Below are 7,587 nucleotides of genomic sequence, written 5' to 3' on the forward strand. Positions count from 1 at the left end.
CGATCTTCCCCCAGGGGGGTCAGAAATGGCCTAAAATAAATTTGCCCCCCGAACCTCCACCCCCCCCCCCGGGAGCGACCCTTGCCTACGGGGTCGCTCCCCCTGCGTGACATTGGCGCCAAAAAACAAATCCCCGGTGCCTAGTGGTTTCTGCCCCCTTGGGGGCAGATTGACATAAAATCGACCAATCTGCCCCCAGGGGGGCAGAAATGCTCTAAATACAGTTTGCCCCCCAGGGGAGCAACCCTTGTCTGATGGGTCGCTCCCCATCTCTAAAAAAAAACACACAAAAAAAATGTGCCCTGGCGCCTACAGGTTTCTGCCCCCCTGGGGGCAGATCGGCCTAATAATAGGCCGATCTTCCCCCAGGGGGGGCAGAAATGGCCTAAAATAAATTTGCATCCCCAACCCCCACCCCCCCACCAGGAGCGACCCTTGCCTATGGGGTCGCTCCCCCTGCGTGACATTGGCGCCAAAAAACAAATCCCCGGTGCCTAGTGGTTTCTGCCCCTTGCGGGCAGGTTGACCTAAAATCGACCCATCTGCCCCCAAGGGGGGGCAGAAATGCTCTAAATACAGTTTGCCCCCCAGGGGAGCGACCCTTGTCTGATGGGTCACTCCCCATCTCTAAAAAACAAACAAACAAAAAATAAAAAAATAAAATAAAAATTTGCCCTGGCAACAAGAGGTTTCTGCCCCCCCTGGGGGCAGATCGGCCTAATAATAGGCCGATCTGCCCCCAGGGGGGGCAGAAATGGCCTAAAATAAATTTGCCCCCCCAACCACCACCCCCCCACCAGGAGCGACCCTTGCCTACGGGGTCGCTCCCCCTGCGTGACATTGGCGCCAAAAAACAAATCCCCGGTGCCTAGTGGTTTCTGACCCCTTGGGGGCAGATTGACATAAAATCGACCAATCTGCCCCCAAGGGGGGCAGAAATGGTCTAAACACAGTTTGCCCCCCAGGGGAGCAACCCTTGTCTGATGGGTCGCTCCCCATCTCTAAAAAAACAAACAAAAAAAAAAAAAACATTTGCCCTGGCGCCTAGAGGTTTCTGCCCCCCCTGGGGGTAGATCGTCCTAATACCAATAGGCCGATCTGCCCCCAGGGGGGGCAGAGATGGCCTAAAATAATTTTTTTCCCCCACCCCCCCCCGGGGAGCGACCCTTGCCTACAAGGTCGCTCCCCTTGCGTGACGGCGCAAAAAAAAGATCCCTGGTGCCTAGTGGTTAGTGGACCTAAAATCGGCCGATCTGCCCCCAAAGCGGGCAGAACTGGCCTAAATACATTTTGCCCCTCCAGGGGAGCGACCCTTGTCCAAGGGGTCGCTCCCCATCTGTAAAACGAAAAAACAAAAAAATCCCTGGTGCCTAGTGGTTTCTGCCCCCCTTGGGGGCAGATCAGCCGAATTAAAATAGGCTGATCTACCCCCCAGGGGGGCAGAAATGGCCTAAAATAACCCCCCACCCTCCCAGGGAGCGACCCTTGCCTAAGGGGTCGCTCCCCTTGCGTGAAATTCGCACGCAAAAAAAAACCTCCCTGGTGTCTAATGGTTTCTGCCCCCCTTGGGGGCAGATTGGCATCATCAAAATAGGCCAATCTGCCCCCAAGGGGGGCAGAAATGGCCTAAATATATATTGCCCCGTAGGGGAGCGACCCTTGCCTAAGGGATCGCTCCCCACAAAAAAAAAGAAGATCACCACAAAAAAAAAAAAAAAAAACCTGGTGCCTAGAGGTTTCTGCCCCCCCTGGGGGCAGATCGGCCTAATAATAGGCCAATCTGCCCCCAGGGGGGGCAGAAAAGGCCTTCCCAAAAAAATGCCCCCCCTGGGAGCGACCCTTGCCCAAGGGGTCGCTCCCGTTGCGTGAAATTCGCGCGCAAAAAAATACTCCCTGGTGTCTAATGGTTTCTGCCCCCCTTGGGGGCAGATTGGCCTCATCAAAATAGGCCAATCTGCCCCCAAGGGGGGCAGAAATGGCCTAAATATAATTTGCCCCCCAGGGGAGCGACCCTTGCCTAAGGGGTCGCTCCCCACCTACAAAAAAAGAAAACATCACAAAAAAAAAAAAAAAAAAAAAAAAGGTCCCTGGTGCCTAGAGGTTTCTGCCCCCCCTGGGGGCAGATCGGCCTAATAATAGGCCAATCTGCCCCCAGGGGGGGCAGAAAAGGCCTTCCTAAAAAAATGCCCCCCTGGGAGCGACCCTTGCCCAAGGGGTCGCTCCCTTTTGCCAATTTCATTGAGAAAAAAAAAATCCCTGGTGTCTAGTGGGGTTTCAAAAGCCGGATTGCAAGCAATCCGGCTTTTGAAACCTGTGAGAGACTTCAAAGGGAAGGAAATACATTTCCTTCCCTTTTGAAGCCTCTCGGGGCCTCCCCCAGTGATTGAAAGAGAAATGCAAAAGCATTTCTTTTTCAATCGCGCTGGAAGCTCTGCTTCCAGCGCGATGGGGGAGACCCTGTGACTAATCAGCGCGCGCTCGCGCGCTGACGTCACAGGGGGGGTTGGGGGGGTCGGGGGTGGAAGGGGAAGGGCTTCCCCTTCCATCCCTGACTTTGGGGGGGTGGGGGGAAGCACACAGAGGGAGCGAGAGCGCTCCCTCTGGGCTGTGTGCCGAGGACGTAGTGGTTACGTCCTCGGCACAGCAGCACTGTGCCGCAGGACGTAACCACTACGTCCGCGGCACAGAAGGGGTTAACACAAAACAGGACCATCAAATGTTCAACTTCCAGGTTCTTCAAATACAAGCTATATAATATAAGGATGGACATTCAATTTACTCCCAACATTTAGCATTAATTTCTGAGCAAAAAGCACATCCTTGCATCCAAAATGGACGCAAGATACATTTTGCTATAAGAAAATGACACTAAATGTAACAGAACATAACCAGCAGTGCGAGCAGTTGCTCATGCTCACTAAATGAGCAGTTCTACCCTCCCAAGTGGTGCCACCCAATCCTGGACCCTTGGAAGTGGACCGGAAGGTGCTCTGTCAGCCCCTCTGTGGACCCAGCAGAACAAACACATTTCATTTGCTGTGTGGTGCAAACCCAAGCAGAAGCAATACTGAGCCTCTCCTGGGAGGGCTCTCCCTGTGGCAGGACCCCCGAAGAGGGTTTTCCTACTCAACCAGTAGCCCAATTTCTAACACTAGTGTTCAGTGGTGATGATTTGGACTTGTGGTTGTGCAGTGCCATAGAGTAATTTCGTGTTTCACTATCATACCACATAAATAATGTGAGATCATTTCAAGTTTTTTAAATTTTGCTGATTGGCTCTTTTAGTTTTTTTCCCAAATTCACTCTCATTTTCACTGGACTGTCTAAATACATTACTGCAGTAAGTGAATTTGAGCTGGCGAACCTGGGAAGTTACACTGTGGCGGAGCTCAAGCAGTTCTGTAAGGAAAGGGGACTGCAAATGAAGAAGGGCACAAAAAGTAGCAGCTTTTGAAAACTCTGAGGGTCTGAACAGAAGTCCACCAGTTGAGGCCAGCCACTGCGGATGGTAATGAAGGGGATGAGGTGGAGGAGCAGAAGCAGAATCTGGACATCAGCCCTGAAATACAGCCTTCAGCGGAGGGGGATGACCCAACTCCAAAGGTAGAAAACCCTACCAGAGAATGAAGCAGTGTCTTCTCACATTGCCTGTCTCTAGAGGAGCTGGTGGACAGACAGGTAGAGAGGGAGTTCAAGCTACAGATGGCTCAACTCAAAATGTAAGAATAGAAACTGGCAGTGGAGCCCATGGCTCATGAAAGGTGCATTAGAGAGGCGGACAAAAGAGCTAGGCAAGAATGGTCCAGCAGCAATAGTGGCATCATACCCTCAATGTCTAAAGGAGACAAGAAAGTCCCTATACCCAAAGACCTGGTATCAGTTATGCAGTGGGAGATGACATCAATAAACGGTTTTCCTCTTATGAGGTGACCCTGGGAGTATATACGATCTCAGAGGAGAACTGTGTGCGTAGCCTGTGGAAGCATATGCTTCTAGTGGGGAGGGACGCAGTTAGGGCCCTAGAAGTAGAGAACCACGCCATGTACACCCCATGAAAGCCATTCTTCTAGCTAAATTTGAACTAATACCTGAAAAGTATTGCCAGTGGTTAAGGGACAGCCACAATCTCTCCAACTAGTCTTGGGTGCAGTTCTTGTATTATTCTAACAAGGCACGGAATGGCTGGGTCAATGATTATAATAGGCTCTTCAACTTGATGCTCAAGGAGCACATGCTCAATATTTATTTTACAGAGCTGCACCATCAACTAACGGACAGCAAGCTGATTGACCCCTGAAGCTTGCTGAGGAGACAGACCTCTACTTCAGTGCAGATTGTCCAAAAAAGCATCTGGGCAGTCTCTCAACAGGGTGATCTGGGGTCCTACCAGAAGATTGAGGGGGAGAAAAGCTTAAACGTAAGGAGTTGTCAAAAGCCCGCCAAAATATTTCCCAGGGGAACAGTGGTAACCAGTCCCAATCTGAACCAAAGACCTATCATTTTTTGGGTGGAAATCTCCACCCCAACTGCAGAGTCTCCACAGTCAAAAACTTGCTATGATATGATTTATTTGTGAATAGTGAAAAAGTGTAAACTCATACAAAAGTGTAAGTTTACCTTTATGAATTTGCTCCCTGGTCTCTATCTGCTTACGTTCTAAAGTTAGCACTTATTAAATGTAATAGGCTAATCTAGTGGTAGCCAGTAGGATAGGTATGTCTTAAAACAATGAAAACGACTTTAGGAGTTTTTCAATTCCAGGACATTTAAACATTAAGTACATATGTCCTACTTTTAAATTACAGTGCATCCTGCCCCATGAGGCCTCAGGGTCCTAATTTATGGAAGACCTAGAAATGTTAAAAAAGGTTTAGGCCTGGCAAAACTATTTATTTTGCTAGCTAGAAATGGCAGTTTAACCCCTTCGCTGCCAGGCCTTTTCCCCCTCCTGTGCCGGGCCTTTTTTTGCCTATTTGGGGCAGTTCGCGCTTAGGCCCTCATAACTTTTTGTCCACATAAGCTAACCAAGCCAAATTTGCGTCCTTTTTTTCCAACATCCTAGGGATTCTAGAGGTACCCAGACTTTGTGGGTTCCCTTGAAGGAGGCCAAGAAATTGGCCAAAATACAGTGAAAATTTCGTTTTTTTCAAAAAAATTGGAAAAAGTGGCTGCAGAAGAAGGCTAGTGGTTTTTCCCCTGAAAATGGCATCAACAAAGGGTTTGCGGTGCTAAACTCAGCCGCTTCCCAGCTTTCAGGAACAGGCAGACTTGAATCAGAAAACCCAATTTTTCAACACAATTTTGGCATTTTACTGGGGCATACCCCATTTGTGCAATTTTTTGTGCTTTCAGCCTCCTTCCAGTCAGTGACAGGAATGGTCATGAAACCAATGCTGGATCCCAGAAACCTAAACATTTCTGAAAAGTAGACAGAATTCTGAATTCAGCAAGGGGTCATTTGTGTAGATCCTACAAGGGTTTCCTACAGAAAATAACAGCTGAAAAAGAAAAATATTGAAATTGAGGTGAAAAAACCATCAATTTTTCTCTACGTTTTACTCTGTAACTTTTCCCTGCAATGTCAGATTATCGAAAGCAATATACCGTTACGTCTGCTGGACTCCTCTGGTTGCGGGGATATATAGGGTTTGTAGGTTCATCAAGAACCCGAGGAACCCAGAGCCAATAAATGAGCTGCACCCTGCAGTGCGTTTTCATTCTATACCGGGTATACAGCAATTCATTTGCTGAAATATAAGGAGTAAAAAATTGCTATCAAGAAAACCTTTGCATTTCCAAAAAGGGCACAAGATAAGGTGTTGAGGAGCAGTGGTTATTTGCACATCTCTGAATTCCGGGGTGACCATAGTAGCACGTGAATTACAGGGAATTTCTCAAATAGATGTCTTTTTTACACACACTCCTATATTTGGAAGGAAAAAATGTAGAGAAAGACAAGGGGCAATAGTACTTGTTTTGCTAATCTATGTTCCCCCAAGTCTCCCGATAAAAATGGTACCTCACTTGTGTGGGTAGGCCTAGCACCCGCGACAGGATATGCCCCAAAACACAACGTGGACACATCACAGAAAACAGAGCTGTTTTTAGCAAAGTGACTACCTGTAGATTTTGGCCTCTAGCACAGCCGCCACCTAGGGAAACCTACCAAACCTGTGCATTTCTGAAAACTAGAGACCTAGGGGAATCCAAGGAGGGGTGACTTGCGGGGCTCGGACCAGGTTCTGTTACCCAGAATCCTTTGCAAATCTCAAAATTTGGCTAAAAAAACACATGTTCCTCACATTTCTGTGGCAGAAAGTTCTGGAATCTGAGAGGAGCCACAAATTTCCTTCCACCCAGCGTTCCCCCACGTCTCCCGATAAAAATGATACCTCACTTGTGTGGGTAGGCCTAGCGCCCGCGACAGGATATGCCCCAAAACACAACGTGGACATATCACAGAAAACAGAGCTGTTTTTAGCAAAGTGACTACCTGTAGATTTTGGCCTCTAGCTCAGCCGCCACCTAGGGAAACCTACCAAACCTGTGCATTTCTGAAAACTAGAGACCTAGGGGAATCCAAGGAGGGGTGACTTGCGGGGCTCGGACCAGGTTCTGTTACCCAGAATCCTTTGCAAATCTCAAAATTTGGCTAAAAAAACACATGTTCCTCTCATTTCTGTGGCAGAAAGTTCTGGAATCTGAGAGGAGCCACAAATTTCCTTCCACCCAGCGTTCCCCCACGTCTCCCGATAAAAATGATACCTCACTTGTGTGGGTAGGCCTAGCGCCCGCGACAGGATATGCCCCAAAACACAACGTGGACATATCACAGAAAACAGAGCTGTTTTTAGCAAAGTGACTACCTGTAGATTTTGGCCTCTAGCTCAGCCGGCACCTAGGGAAACCTACCAAACCTGTGCATTTCTGAAAACTAGAGACCTAGGGGAATCCAAGGAGGGGTGACTTGTGTGGCTCGGACCAGGTTCTGTTACCCAGAATCCTTTGCAAACCTCAAAATTTGGCTAAAAAAACACATGTTCCTCACATTTCTGTGGCAGAAAGTTCTGGAATCTGAGAGGAGCCACAAATTTCCTTCCACCCAGCGTTCCCCCACATCTCCCGATCAAAATGATACCTCACTTGTGTGGGTAGGCCTAGCGCCCGCGACAGGATATGCCCCAAAACACAACGTGGACATATCACAGAAAACAGAGCTGTTTTTAGCAAAGTGACTACCTGTAGATTTTGGCCTCTAGCTCAGCCGCCACCTAGGGAAACCTACCAAACCTGTGCATTTCTGAAAACTAGAGACCTAGGGGAATCCAAGGAGGGGTGACTTGCGGGGCTCGGACCAGGTTCTGTTACCCAGAATCCTTTGCAAACCTCAAAATTTGGCTAAAAAAACACATGTTCCTCACATTTCTGTGGCAGAAAGTTCTGGAATTTGAGAGGAGCCACAAATTTCCTTCCAACCAGCGTTCCCCCACGTCTCCCGATAAAAATGATACCTCACTTGTGTGGGTAGGCCTAGCGCCCGCGACAGGATATGCCCCCAAACACAACGTGGACATATCACAGAAAACA

Source organism: Pleurodeles waltl, chromosome 2_2, assembly GCF_031143425.1.
Source record: "Pleurodeles waltl isolate 20211129_DDA chromosome 2_2, aPleWal1.hap1.20221129, whole genome shotgun sequence".
NCBI classification, from domain to species: Eukaryota; Metazoa; Chordata; class Amphibia; order Caudata; family Salamandridae; genus Pleurodeles; species Pleurodeles waltl.